Source organism: Canis lupus, chromosome 16 (genome assembly GCF_048164855.1).
Source record: "Canis lupus baileyi chromosome 16, mCanLup2.hap1, whole genome shotgun sequence".
NCBI lineage: Eukaryota > Metazoa > Chordata > Mammalia > Carnivora > Canidae > Canis > Canis lupus.
The window spans coordinates 24432774-24447934 of record NC_132853.1 but is presented as its reverse complement, the minus strand read 5'-3'; the positions used below and the strand labels follow the sequence as shown (position 1 = coordinate 24447934).

Sequence of the window (15161 nt, the reverse complement as noted above, 5' to 3'; positions counted from 1 at the left end):
ACCTGGGGCTCTTCCTTTGTCCCCTCTCACGACCCAGAACTCTCAGATTGGCATCGTAGAGAAAGACATGGCTTTTTGGAAGCCTTGGCTGTAGGATTGGAAGGCTTGGCTGTAGGATTGGGAGGCTTGGCTGTAGGATTCTTCTCCTCACTGGTGTGAGCTCTGGCAAATTCACCTCTCTGAGCCTTGATATTCTCATCTGTAAAATGGGGATTATTACATCTCATTGGGCGGTTAGTGACGAGTCTTTAGGAATGTGAAAGCACTTTGTAAACATAATGGGCCACACCTGTGGTCATACAGGTTTATATATCCCCTCTTCCCTCCAGCCCACCACAGGGCTCTCACACAGTCCTTACTGCCATCATTCCCCAGCCTACCCCAGCCCCAGGCCCTTTGTCAATGCCAGAGTCTATCCAGACTGGCTAGACTTGATTCTAGGACAATGAGGGCTCTCTTCCCACTGATTCAAACCGTTCCTGGGGGCCCCTCACCCCCTGTGGCTGAGCCAGGCCAGGACACAGCTTCCAGCCCTGTCCTGCCTGCCTTGTGGCCCTGGCCTGGTCCTGGTCCTGGCCTTGTGGTCCTAGCCACCTCCACCTCCAGCCCTGTCATCCAACACCTTGGACCTGGCTTCCCTGCCTTGCTGTCTGACAGCCCTGTGTCCCCAAGACTTTGAAGTTGAGTCCGGGAGAGGGAACAGGCCTCCACTTCACCTTCTCTCAAGCCTCTGATTAAAAAAGCAAAAACAACAACAACAACAACAAAAATCAATATTGTTTGAAAATTTACAAGAGCAAAACATCTTTCTTAGGAAACATTTAAGCACAAGAATATACAGAGAAAGAAAGGAAGAGATGCCCTTGGCCTCCTCCACCGCCCCTCCCTCCCCAGCTCTGTGACACGCCCCGCACCTGCCTGTGCTGGAGCCCACCTGGCTCAGCTCCACTCCCGACTCAGGAGCAGCTGGGAGCAGTGACGGAGCCTCCTGCCCCTGCGCCTCCCAGCGCTGTTCTCTGCACACGGTGGGTGCTCAGTACACGTTGGCCAACAATTGAGGGCATAGTTCCTTGGACTTTGGTGTGATCTTTTTGAGAACAGGAGGGATGGAGCTGCCTGCTTGTGGAGGGCCAGCGGGACATAGACAACAGGAGAGGTTCAGAAATGAAGATGTGGGGTGGAATGATTCTGCATCAGCAAAATAATGGTCCTTCTAATGATGAGCTGTAGTTGGGGACTCTCAGGTGTAGAAAGTGGTACATTGTCTCTTCTGAATGGAATTTTTTTCATTCATTCATACACTTGGCAAATACTAAATTCCCACCTGATGTGCCAGTCCCCAGGGTCTCAGTAGTGGAGAGGGAAGAGCAGTGAGACAAAGGAAACGTGGCCTCCCTGCTGACCAGAGGCTGAGAAGCTGGCTCTTTCCAAGGGTGGGAGAACAGTGTAGCCAAGACTCTCAACCTACCCCGCTCCCCCCCACACACACACCCCATGGGGCCTCCTGCACACCCCGTCCCCCAGGTCTCCCGCACATCCTCCCCACGCCATGGGGTCATGGTGGACAGTGAGTGTAGGTGTGGTACCTGAAGTCAACTTCCCTAACCCTCCCTAACCTGCTACTCTTTCCTTTGTTGATCTCCATGTGGAAACTGGCCTAGCCACTTGAAGACTACTGGTTGGCTCCTGAAACCCAGTGATGATGGTTGGGGAGACAGGAGAAGCACTGGTTTGATCTGAGTTAGCCCATCTGGGCCTGGAGGTAGAGGTGGGTAGAAGAGAGAATGTAGTTTAGGTTAAAAAAAAAAAAAAAAAAAAACCTTTGTGGCTGAGAATTCTGGACTAGAACAGCCTGATGGCTGAGCCCCAAACTAAGAGGTAGAGTTTACAGGCAGGTCCCAGGATCTGTCAACCCTTCTGTGCCCTGAGGAAGGCTCAGGGGTGGTGGAGGAAGCTGTCGCTCGCTCCCCAGGCCAGCCTCCAGAGCTCTACCTTTTCTCTCTTCCTCCAGCCTCATGTCTCATTAGGCTACTAAGTCTGGGGTTTCAGAGAGAGGACCTAGGTTCAGGGACTTCCAGAATGGGAGGGAGTAAATTCTCATTACATGTGCCCAGGTAGGCCTTGATGTCTACTGCCCATAACCTCTGCCAAGCAGTCCTGTGCCAGTTTAATGCCAGCATGAGGCAACAAGAACACAAGGACAAATAAGTAGGTCCTGCCCCTATGGACCTCATCAGGGCACAGAAATTGCTCAAAACAGTATGAGCAGTGCCACGGTGATCTTGTCTGCAGGCGTCAGGTATTGTGCAGGCTCAGAGACAGAACAATTCCCTCTCTCTGGAACTAGAGAGAGAAAGTGGGTATCAAGCAGGGTCTTGAGGTTGAGTAGGATTTTGCCAGGCAGAGAAGTGGTGGGAGGGCATTCCTGGCAGAGACAAGCATGAGCAAAGCATTGCAAGGGTGAAAGAGGCTAGGTTTGAGAAAGCATGAGGCCACTGGAGAGGAGTGGAGCCAAAATGTCATGTTGGAGGTCAGCTTCACTTTTGAGCTGTGTGCCTTTGGGCAGTTTGCTTGACCTCTCTGTGCCTCAGGGGACACCTGGTTGGCTCAGTTGGTTAAGCATCTGCCTTTGGCTCAGGTTGTAATCCCAGGGTCCTGGGATCGAGCCCTGAGTTGGGCTTCCTGCTCAAGAGGCGGTATGTTTCTCGCTTCTCCTGCTTGTGCTTGCACTTTCGCTCTCAAATAAATAATAGATAAAATATTAAAAAAAATAAAAACCTCTTTGTCCCTCCACGTCCTCATCTGTTAACAGGTGCTAATAATAGTTGTAGTAGGGATGCCTGGGTGGCTCAGTGGTTGAATGTCTGCCTTTAGCTCAGGGTATGATCCTGGAGTCCTGGGATCGAGTCCCACATCAGGCTTCCTGTGGGGAGCCTGCTTCTCCCTCTGCCTATGTCTCTGCCTCTCTCTCTCTGTCTCTAATGAATAATAAATAAGAATCTTAAAAAAAAAGTTCTAGTAGTCATTAATGCTACTTGCCAAACACTCTGGCTGTCTCACCTTCCAGGCACAGATAGAAGTGCATGCTCTGTGGTTCCTGTGGTTAGGTAGGATCATGTAACTAGTCCCGGCCAAGGAGTTGTGAGCACAAGTGTTAATGCTAGGCCTAAATGTTAGTGGGAGAGCCTCTGGAGCTCACTCACTCTCTTTTTTTTCTAGCACTGTGCAGTGCCTAACAAGTTTGTGATGTGACTATCCCTGAGTCTCTCCAGGGAACAGAGTCCTTGATGACACACACTGGTAACATAGATTTAGCAAGATATGAACCTTGGTTGTTGAAGTCACCAAGCCTTGGGAGCTGTTGGTTACCACAGCATAGCTTAGCCCATGCTGACTGGAGGTGGGGGTGGGGGGGGTGGCGGTGATGGACACATGAGTTAATACAGGGAAAGCACTTTACACAGAGCGCTGGTACTTTACACTTGATACATGGTAGCTGCCACTATCATTAGCATTTCTAGAGGGCTTGAGAGGAATGGCCACAGAAGAGGCTGCAAAAGGGAAGCAGAAGCCTGCTTATGAGAGTCTTAACTACCAGGTCCAAAAGCTTGGGATTATTCATGAAATCAGCAGGGAAGCATTAGAATTTTTTTTAAAGTATGCTCCATACCTAGTGTGGAGCCCAATGCAGGGCTTGAACTCATAACCCTGAGATCAAGCTCTGAGCTGAGATTAAAAGTAAGATGCTTAATGGACTGAGCCACCCAGATGCCCCTAGAGATTTTTTAAAATATAAGAATGGGGCTGGGTGGCTCATTTGGTTAAGCATCTGCCTTCAGCACAGGTCCTGATCCCGGGGTCCTGGGATCGAGCCCCGCATCAGCTTTCTGAGTGCTCAGCAAAGATTCTCCTTCTCTCTTTGTGTCCCTCTGTACCTTTTTACTGCTTGTTCTCTATCAAATAAATAAATAAAATCTTTTAAAAAGGGTAAAAAATAAAAAAAATAGAATAGAAGAATGACATGCTTTATAGACAGTTCACTCCAGGACCTGGCAAACAGCAGGCATTTAATAAATACTTCTTGAATGAGTGAATGAGTGAATGAATGAATGAATGAATAGAGCTTGGAGGAAGAGGAACCAATGAGAAGGCCATTTCAGCAACCCAGGTATCCCATGGTGAGGACTAAACCCAGGCAGGTGCCAGCGGCCAGGTGGGACCCAAAGCCAGGCACTGGGCTTCCATGCCCACCCCCATCTGCTCACCCCCAGGCCTACCCCGGGCAGGCAGCTCCGTTGGCACTGCTGCTGGTGTGGAGCGCACAATGGTGCCTCATAAGTCACTGTGTTTATGATGAAGCGGAGCGGTTGTTTAGGAAGACAGCCACTCTGATACCCAACAGCCCCCAGGGCCATTCCTGATGTTTCTCCTCCACCACTACTGCTTAACATGCCAGCTCCTTTTCCCACACCCTACTCCCCACACCCCCACCAATGGCACTGATCTCTCCCCGCCCCCCCATCTGCACACACCCCTCCGCCTGCCTCTCCAGCGCTGCAGCCATGAGAAATTTATTGCAGCCCCAGACTGCTATGGGCAAATACTAATAAAATGCTGTTTTGCTGCAATTTGTTTAATTGGCCACAGAAGAGACGTCTTGAGCATGTGCAGGCTCTGCCCACACCCGCCTGCCTGCCCGGCTCACAGATGCTCTCTCATCCCTGGGCCTTGTCTCCTCTGCTGTGATCACTGAGCCTGGGACGGTGGGATGAGGGGAGACGGGAAGGGATGCACAAGGAGGCTGCCGGGCGGAGAGGGCAGGAACGAGCCCACCTCTGTTTATTTTTACAGCACCTTCCTGAGCCCTCCACCCACAAACCTTGGGATCCTTGTGATCATCCAGACTTCCTAGGTTCAAATCCCAACCCTTCCTCTTAGCTGTGTGACCTTAGACAAGCCACAGAACCTCCCTGTGCCCCGGTTTCGTCATTGTGAGGATCAAGTGTGCTAATCCATGTGAAACGCTCAGAACAATGCCTGGCCTGTAGGAAGCACAAAAGCAATGTTACGAATTTAGACTGCTTGGGTTCCAATCCCAGCTCTGCCATTTACCAGCAGTGTGACGTTGGACAAGCTACTTAACCACTTGGTAGCTCAGTTTCCCCATCTGTGAAATGGGGATAACAGTTGCACCTGTCTCAGAGTCGTGTAAAGAGTAAATGAGATAATTGACATAAAGGGGTTAGAACGGAGCCTGGCACATGGTAAAGCTGCAGAAGTGTGGGCTATTGTTGCTCAGCAGACACGGCAGTATAGTAGGCTGGTTCTCTGCATTAGAGTGTTTGGGAAGCCTTTGAACCCCATGTTCCTTCACTGGAGTGAGTTCTGAGGCACAGTGAGTCTCCAGCAGTGGAAGTTCCCAATAGAAAAAGTTCAAGTTTATTCTCCGTGTTTTGAAGCCAACTGATGTGGCTGGCAGGGTAAAGACCCTCCCTAAGAGTCTTGGGGTGTGAGGTCCAGTGACCCTGCTAACCCAGACAGAGCCCCCAGGGCTGGGCTCCTGCTTTGGCCCCTGGCACCCACACCCCAGGGATAGGCACCTTGCCACCCACTAGATGGCACCAGCAGAGGCTGCGGTATGGGGGTAGGATGGAGAGGGTTAGGCCAGGCTACTGGAGCTGGGCCCCCAGGTCTTGGAACAGATGAGCTTGCGTCTGTTCCTAGCACAGGATGCCTGGGGCACATGGGGGGCAGGCCCCTCCGCATGACAAAGCTGGTCTTCACGACTTCCCCATGTAGTGGCCAGAAGAGTCAGGTAAGGAGTCCCCAGGTGGGTCCCTTCCCTTCTCTGAGTCTGTTCCTCATCTGGAAAAGAAGGGGTGGCGCTAGATGACTTATCTGATAACCCTGATGCAATGGTGAGCCGGACTCCTGGAGCACAGTATTGGATTTTGTGCCCTGTCAAGTAGCTGCCTTTTTTTTTTTTTTTCCCATTTTTCAGATCAGGTGAAGCCACTTGCCCAAGGTCTCGTGACCGTGTAAGTGGCAGTCTGGCAGCATTCTCAGCCACTGTAGTCCAGTGCTCTACATCTAACCCTTTTCCTCCTTACCTGTGGCTCCTGGCTGCTGGCTGTCTGCTGCCCAAAAGATGTGGTACATTTACACAATCCTATATGCACACATACCCACACACGTGTATGTTCTGTGTGTTTCTGGTAACCTCGGCTCAACTGGCTCAGGAGCCTTTGACCAGAGAAAATGTGTCCCTCCTGAAAAAAATCTTTCCCTCTAAACTTGAGGTCATAAATGCCAGAGTATATCCCGGGTTACCCCAAAATGGGGGTGATGACAGTAGTACCTGTCTCACAAGTGTCATGAAGGTTAGAAATGAGTTCAGACCTGTGAAGTACAGGGCTGGGTGTGGTGCTCAGGCATTCCCTATAGCTGGGCCACTCGGTTACTCCTTCCCAGTGGCATTTTCTGTTATTATGCTGGACTTTCTGCCAGCCAGGGCAGAGGCCTGCCTCTTCCTAGTGCATCATAAGCATGCAGTGGATGCTTGTTGTTTTGTTAACCAGACAAGTAACCTGTGCCGGGCCGGCCCTGCCCTGCTGGTTTGTGGAGGACGGTGCCACTGGCAGGACCAGAGGCAGCCACACCCCAGCCCTGCCTTAGGGAGGGGTCCTCCACACTGTGGCCTGGGCAGATGCTCTGTGCTTCCCTCCCCTCTAGACTTTCCCCACAGAGGCCTCCCTGCCTCTGACTGCTCCCCTGCCCGGTCCAGGCATAATCTCCTCAAGCATGCCTCCAGTCTGGGTCCCCCACCAGCCTTTCCCACGACTCCCTGGGGCTGCTCAGTGGAGTGCAGACACCCTCTCTGCCTGTCAAGGCTTTTCCCCATGAGGTGAGAGCCTTCCTGAAGCAGCCTACATCTCATTGTCAGGAAGAGAGAACGAGACTCCAGAAGGAGCGGGGCGGGGCGGGGGGGCACCTCTCACAGTCCTGAGTGAAGGCAGCCAGAGGAGTTGGGGCTCAGGAATTCAAGAAAGGAAGGGGACACAATCAGTCTGGGCCCAGAACTGAACAAACGTGTCCTGTCCCCAGCCGGGAACCTTCCCAGGTTCTGTTCACTGTCTTCCACTCTCAGGCATTAAATGGAGTGGCAAGGAGGAGGGCAGAGTCCGGTGCAGCCAGCTGTGGCGAGCAACAGCTGGATACACACCCCAGGATGCACGGTCCCACGCCCTCTGCCAGGGCCCAGCAGTTGGAGAGGCAGGGGGGCCAGTGGGGCCACTCCTGAGGCTGGGGGCAGAGGGGGGCAGGAAGGGGAAGCCTGGTGAGCATTCAGCCAGCCCCAGAGCCCAAGCCTCCTCCAGGAGGCCACCGGGACTTAAGCAATGACATTCTGACTGGTGGGTGACTTTGGAGTTTCTGTAGGGGCAGCTCAGCTGAAAGGCAGCCTCATCCCCACTGTCCATCTCTGGGGGGTAGGCTGCAGTGTGGCCGCAGGAGGGCGGGTATGTGTGCGTGGGATAGGACAGGCCCTGGGAAAAGGGACGCCTGGGTGACTCAGTGGTTGAGCATCTGCCTTTGGCTCAGGGTATAATCCCAGATTCCAGGGATCGCGTCCCACATCAGGCTCCTTGCATGAAACCTGCTTCTCCTCCCTCTGCCTATGTCTCTGCCTCTCTTTCTGTGTTTCTCATGAACAAATTTTTTAAAAATAAGAAAAAAAATAAAGGAAACGGTGGGGAGGATAATCATTAAGAATAAGCCAGGTTGAAATAGCAAAAACCTGGAAACAAGCAAAGAATGAATATATAAATTGTGATGTAGCCATACACATGCATAGAATACCACACATGCTTTAAAAAGGATGTATCAACATGAGTGACTCTCAGTAGATAATGTTCAGTTTTAAAAAATGAAGTCACAAAAGAATTCAGAAGGTATGATTCCCTTTATACACAGTTCAAAAATATATGAAATCAAATGATAATTTGTTTAACTTGTCCATATGTGACAGAACTATAAAGAATATAAGAACAAAATTAAGGAAATTGGTTACTAGTGGTGAAAAGGGAAAATATGGTGTAGCAGCTGGAAATATGTATTATTATTAAACCAGACGTGAGTACAAGGTTACTGTATTATTACTATTCACACAGCATATGTATATTACTTGAATTTTTGTACATATATATTTCATTTTTAAAACAGAAGTTACAGCAGCCTGGGTGGCTCAACGATTTGGCGCCGCCTTCAGCCCGGGGCCTGATCCTGGAGACCCGGGATCGAGTCCCATGTCGGGCTCCCTGCATGGGGCCTGTTTCTCCCTCTGCCTGTGTCTCTGCCTCTCTCTCTGTGTGTCTCTCATGATTAAATAAATAAAATCTTTAAAAAAAAAACAGAAGTTAAAGCTTTAAAATGTGTACCAAAAACATCATAAACATTAAAAGGCAAAGGACCAAGTTAAAAAAAAAAAAAAAAAAGAAGAAGAACCAGGGTGGGCTCCATGACCCTTGTTCCCTATCCCCAGCAGTTCTCTGCCCAAATCCCTCTGAAGAGTTAAAGGAATCCAGGGAGAGAGAGGATGTTGTCAAGCACTTGTTCGCTCACATTCTCTGAGAACTGACACCAGGAAACCAGAACACAAGGGCACCTGGATGGCACAGTCTATTAGATGTCTGACTCGGTTTGGGCTCAGGTCATGCATGATATCAGGGTCGTGAGATCAAGCCTTGCTAAGCATGGGGCCTGCTTGAGATGCTCCCTCTCCTTCTGCACCTCCCCCTGTTCATGATCTCTCTCTCTCTTAAATAAATAAATAAATTTTTAAAAAAGCAAAAAGGAATACAGGCCTTGCTTTCATGGACCTTACAGTCTAATGGAAGAAACTGACAGAAGGCAAGTTTCCGGACAATTCCCAGTCCATGTTGCAAGGGCTGGGAGAGTCATGTGCAGAAGTTTGCATGGACAAGTGGGCACCTAACTTGGTGGGGATCTGCAAAAGCTCCCTGGAGAAAGCAACACCAAACTGAGACCTAAAGGATGAGGAGGAGCTGGCCACAGAAGGAACCAGGGCAAGGAGGAATGTTCCCCACAGAGATTGGCACTTACAAAGGCCCAGGGCACCTGGAGAGACTAGGAAGTAAGGCTGGAGTGGTGGGTGGAGCCAGATCACAGGGGAATTAAGACATTGAAGCTTCATTTGGAAAACCTTGGAGAGCCTGGAAGGTTTGAGCAGAGGAGGGACAAGCTCAAGTCTGTATTTGAAGAAGACCACTCTGATTGCAACCAGACTGGAGACAGGGAGGCCAGTAGGAGGCTGTTACAGTAGTCTTGGAGGGCAGCCCTGGTGCCCTGATCTAAAAAAATAATGGGGGATCCCAGGTGGCTCAGTGGTTTGGTGCCTGCCTTTGGCCCAGGGCGTGATCCTGGAGACCCAGGATCGAGTCCCACATCAGGCTCCCGGCATGGAACCTGCTTCTCCCTCTGCCTGTGTTTCTGCCTCTCTCTCTCTCTCTCTCTGTCTTTCATGAATGAATAAATAAATTTTTAAAAAAATCTTTAAAATAAATAAATAAATAAATAAATAAACAAATAAACAGATAAATAAATAATTTAAAAATGTGGAAGATGCAATGCAGAATTAACAGGACTTGGGAATGACTAGGTGGGGGGAGGTAATAGGAAGTGCCAAGGGGGGCAGTCAGGTGTCTGCTTGGCTGAGTCATGGCTATAGAGCTGGTCACCACATACAGGACAGCAGGGCATGTGCAGGGTTGACAGATGGGGATGGAGCAGACTGGGTTTAACTTCGGTCCTCCAAACATTATATGGTTTCATTCATTCGGGGAATATAAAAAATAGTGAAAGGGATGAAAGGGGAAAGGAGAGAGAATGAGTGGGAAATATCAGAGAGGGTGACAAAACATGAGAGACTCCTAACTCTGGGAAATGAACAAGGGGTAGTGGAAGGGGAGGTGGGCAGGGGGATGGGGTGACTGATGACAGGTACTGAGGGGGGGACTTGATGGGTATGAGCACTAGGTGTTATACTATATGTTGGCAAATCGAACTCCAATAAAAATATACAAAAAATAATTAAAAATAAAAGTAATATTTTTAACTATTAAAAAAAATACAACCTTCGGTCCTGGAGAATGGGAGGTGCCAACTCCCCCTGCTGTGTCTATCCCCAGTGCTTCTTTGCTGCCCCGTGTTCCAAGCATCAGGCCCAGGTTTGAGCATTGGTTCACCAAACATCATCCACACGGCAGTAGGGAAGACGCACAAATAGAGAGCTAGCAGATTCTTGCCCTGGGGGGCCTTCCAGTCAGCTGGAGAGGTGGGCCACATGCACAACAATGGCAGCTACACAGGCCTGATCGGTCCAAGTCACAACTTTATTGCTTTTGACCAAGGCTGTTTGTGAGGCCGATAAACGATTAAGGGGCCACAAAGGGGGTGCCGATGCTAATTGCCTCAGGAGGCCAGAGGACAGGGAGATCCCTCCTCTTAGGGCCTTGAGAATGTTAGTCCTCGGAGCCAGGGGACTGGGTTTAAAGTCCCAGCTGTACCCTAACACGGGTGACGTTGGCCAAAGGTCTGTACCGCTCTGGGCCTCTGTTTCCTTGTCTGTAAAGTGAGACCAAGGAAAAGGCTCCACCTCTCTCTCTCCCAGGCCAGTGTGGGAGTAACAGAGCAAATAGACCCAAACCGTCTCCAAGAGTAAGTGTCACGCCTTGCAAGGCGTTCACGTCCACTGCGCCTTGGTCATAGGATTTGTTCTAGGGGCTCGTGCTTTTGAAATCAGACGACCAGGGTTCAACTTCGGGTTCTCCCATTTTCTGGCCAGGCGCCTTTAGGCAAGGGACAGAACCGGCCTGGGCCTCGGTATCTGTGAAACGGGGGGATGCTCCTGCCCACAGCACGAAAGATCGCTGTCTGTGCCCAACAAGGGCCCCTGTCCCATTGCTGTGGGGGTGGCCCCAAATCACGGGAACAAGTTCACCCCAGCCCCAGATGCCCAAGGGCCCTGGCCATTCTTAAACGTAAATCTTCCCAGCCTCACAAGGGATCCTCATTGCCCCTGCCCCTGGCCATCCTGAAGCTGCCCTGTGGGGGAGGGGGCCCCAAGTCCCCAGCCACTCGGGCCCAGATAACACACACACCGGTGGGGACCCTGGCCTACGGAAGCTTCCCAGATAAACACCGCCTGCCCCAGATAACCGAGGCCTATCAGCCTGTCATCTTGTTCTCTAAAACCACGTTGCTGGTGATAAAGGGATTGTGTGGGCCAGCATCTGCCCGGCCCAGGTGGGAGCTTCTCGCAAGTTTCTTCCACACCACCCGCCCCCACTCTTATTAACGACAAATGTTTGGCCCCTTCCGGAACAAACCAGTCCTCTGGCAGCCAGTCTCCCTGCTCGGCTTCCCCTCCCTCTGTCTCATCCCTTTGCAAGAGGGCCATTTGTCCCCTTTGTTGGACTCCCACAGGAAGAGACTAAGGTGGCTGAGACAGGATTAGGCAGCGGCAGGGAGGCAAGCTCTGTTTGGGTGTCTGTGTGGTTCTAAAGGCATGGAGTGGGTGCCGTGAGTATGAAGACACCTGTACCGACCAGCCTTTACTGAGTGCTCAGCATGTATTAGGTATGGCTTATTTGATCCAAGGGGAAAGGCCTACTGTCCCCTTTGCTTGCATTTCACAAATAGGCTAACTGAGCTTTAGAAGGTCCATGAAACAACTGCTACGTAAAGCTGGAATCGAAGACCAGGTCTGAAGGCTCCAGATCCTGTGCTCTTGCCCTCTATAGCCTCTTCTGAAGTCTTCCTCTGCATCTGTCCATTTCTGGGGCTCGGAGAGGAGAGAGGTGGCTGCTCTTCTAGGCACAAACAGAAAAGTCTGAACCACAACTGGAATCTAGCTTTGGGCCCGGCTTACCTGGGCCGAGCAGAGTCTCTCTGCCCCTCCAACCCTAGGGTCTTCTGGTCTTGGGGCTGAAATGGCCTCAAGGTCATCCAGAGCAAGGTTTTCATGGGGAGGTGGGAGCAAAGCAAAGAGGTGTGACATGCCCAGGATCATCCAGCTAGCCAGTGCTCAGCTTGATGGCTTTGGCTTTGTGTGGGCCTAACTCACCAGAGAGAGGGAATGAGTCACAAGAGGCTACGTAAGTGGTTAAAGTAGAGCTGGGAATCCAGTGAATCTGGAGCAAAGGACTCTTTCCACGGTCCCGTGTTAGATGCTCACTACCAGGTCCAAAGACTCACATACAACATCGCCACAGACCCTCAAGAACCTAGAGAATCAGAAGCACAAGTCAGGGGCCACCTCGATGGGCACAAGCCTCACACACACTTCCAAGTGTACATGTTCATACTGACATTCCCTGACACAGTGTGGGACCCACTGTCCACCTCCCCCTGCCCAGGGATGACCCTACCTGACTGGTCTTCACTCCACTCCACCTTGCCCCCCATCCCTGCCAACACCCCCACATCCAGAACGGCACCAAGCCAGGGAGTGCCATGCTGCGCTTAGAAAGGGCACTGAATTTTTCATTCTTAAATGCTGGAATGCTCTTGTCTTCCAGCTTCGCCCAGACCCCTGGGTGGAGATGGATGGGGGCGCGGAACACAGTTATCAGAAAGATTAAGCCGAGACTTGTCATTTTTTTATATCGTGGAGCAGTCAGCCCTCCGAGTGATGTCCTCCACTCCGCCAGGATGAGTCCAGAACCTTTAGTGCCAGTAGTAAAAAAGACTATAAAAAACACCATCGGAGAAAGGGTAATGATGAAATTTAACTGCTCCCGATCACACACCTGGGGTCTGCTCGCCGCAGAACCAGGGGTTTGGCCACATCAGCCTTTACTGCCGTGTCCTTGTCACGGGGTTTAAGGTCCTTCCACTGAACCAGAACGTTGTGTCCACTGCTGAGACCCTGGGGCCCCCCAGTCCCACCCTGCGCTGCCTGGCCAGGAGCAGAGAGAGGGAGGTGGCGGGGCGCACCCGGTCCTGGGAGGCCTGGGGGTCCATAGACCTGGCCAGCGAGGCCCAAGGAGCCAGAGCCTTGGGGTGGTGCAGGAGCTTCAGCCACAGCTGTTGCTGAGAACTGGGAGGCCAGGCTATGGCTAGCTCAGATCTTATTCCCTTCCTTGCTTCTTCCACTCACACTCCTCCTCTGTCTCACCTTTATGTGCCAGGAACTGTGTCACCTACGGAATGGCTACCAGGGTCCTCCGTGGCCCTTATGACATGGTACTCTGCTTACGCCATCTCCAGCCACCCCACCCCCTTGCCCTGCAATCGCATGCCACACTGCCCCTTTACCTCTCCTAATGCTCTCTCCTAGCCATATTGAAATCCTTCCAAATAATTGGCTCTCTCCAGCCTCTGGGCTTTCACACGTGCCGTTCCCTCAGCCTGGGACATCCCCAGGCTAACTCCTTACTCATCAGTATGTCTCAGCCATAACTTCCTCCAGGAAGCCCTCCCTGCCATTCTCCAGGTCCGAGGTAGGCTTTCTTGCTAAGTGCTCCCTTGGCTCCCTGCATTTCCTCTTCAAGATAGGCAGCCTCACAGTGTATTTGTGATTTCTCGTTTAATTATAAGGTCTGTGAAGGCCCTCATCGAGGACACTCTTCTGGGTCTGGGGATTTCGTGGTAAACAAAATAGACAAAATCCCTGGCCTATATGAAGCTCCTGTTCCATTGGGTGGGGAGTACAGCAGGACTGTCTATCTTGTTCAACCTTCATGGACATTCACTATAGGCATGGGTTAGGTTTAAGTCTCAAAAGGCCTTTGAGGTAGATGGTATTATCCTGATTACAACCAAGAGCCCTCAGGTCCTCCAGGTAGGGGACGCAGGACCACAGCTTAAACCCAGGACTGATGGGCACCTGACCTGTGAGATCTCCACAAGCTGCCTCCTCCTTGCTCACCTCACAGGCCTCAATGCTTCCTTGCTTGTTCTTAGCATGCCAGGCATGCCCTTGCCTCTGAGCCTTTGTACATACTGTTCCCTCTGCCTAGAATACTCTTCCTGCTGATTGCCTTAGGCTCACCCCTTCACCTCCTTCAAGTCTTTGTTCAGATGTCATTTTCTCACTAAAGCCTTCCCCAATACAACTGCTCACGTGTACACACACACACACACACATACACACTCCTATGCCCCATCCCCCATACTCTCTATTTTACTTATACTGTAAATATCCTTCCTAGAGTGTTAGTTCCTGAGGGCAGTGATTTTGCCAGTTCTGTTCATTGTCGTAGGTCCAGTGCCTATAGTTAGGTGCTCAGTAAAAATTTGCTTGATGGATGGATGGGTGGATGAACGGATGGATACGAGACAGGCAGAGCTGAATTAAGGCCGAGTACCTGCCCCAAAAAGTCTCAAAGTCCAGCCACAGGAGAGGGACTTTGTCATCTGAGAGTGAGGCATGTTCTACACACATGTAGTAGTGTGTAAGAGAAAACAGCATCCCCAACACCTGTCCCCTCCCCAACTCAGGACACAGACCTCTGGTGCAATTCCCTCTTTCTCTGAACATCCAGGCTGTTGGTCTGTTGGCAGCGAGTGCCACAGTAGGCCCTAGTGAGGGCCAACTGGGAGGGGACTATGTGAGCTGGACCCTGGCACAGTCTCCCACTGGTTCCAGAGCATCTCTGGGGCAGCTGGGGAGAAGGGAAGGGCAGCGAAAGCATAGGGTAGGGGAGCCCTGCCCACCTGCCCACCCCAGCCCTCTGATGGCAGCAGCTCTTATGAACAGAGCCTACAGGGAGGCCTGGGTGGCCCAACAGTTGAGCATCTGCCTTTGGCTCAGGGCATAATCCCAAGGTCCTGGGGTCGAGTCCCATATCAGGCTCCTTGCAGGGAGCCTACTTCTTCCTCTGCCTATGTCTCTGCCTTTCTTTCCATGTCTCTCATGAATAAATAAAAAATAAAATCTTAAAAAACACCACAAAAAATCCCAGAGCCTGCAAAGGCCCATTGCCCAGGAGTCAGAAGGCTCATGGCCCGCTCAAGATCTCACCCCTGAGCCACCAAGAGCCTTTGAACAAGTCTCCTTCCCTCCCTGAGCCCCAGTGCTTCCTCTCCTATAAAATGAGATGATTTGAACACACAAATCACTCCAAGCCTTTCAAATATGA

The 15161-nt window shown here is 51.2% G+C and overlaps 1 long non-coding RNA gene across 1 annotated transcript; it reads right to left on the bottom strand.

The window, feature by feature from the left end:
- Positions 1-11456: 11456 nt before the first annotated feature.
- LOC140606355 (uncharacterized) lies at positions 11457-13183 on the bottom strand. Its single transcript, XR_012008690.1, has 4 exons — positions 12828-13183; positions 12447-12742; positions 12143-12302; positions 11457-11888 (listed from the first exon to the last, which is right to left on the bottom strand). It is a non-coding gene; the product is annotated as an uncharacterized lncRNA (long non-coding RNA).
- Positions 13184-15161: the final 1978 nt, after the last annotated feature.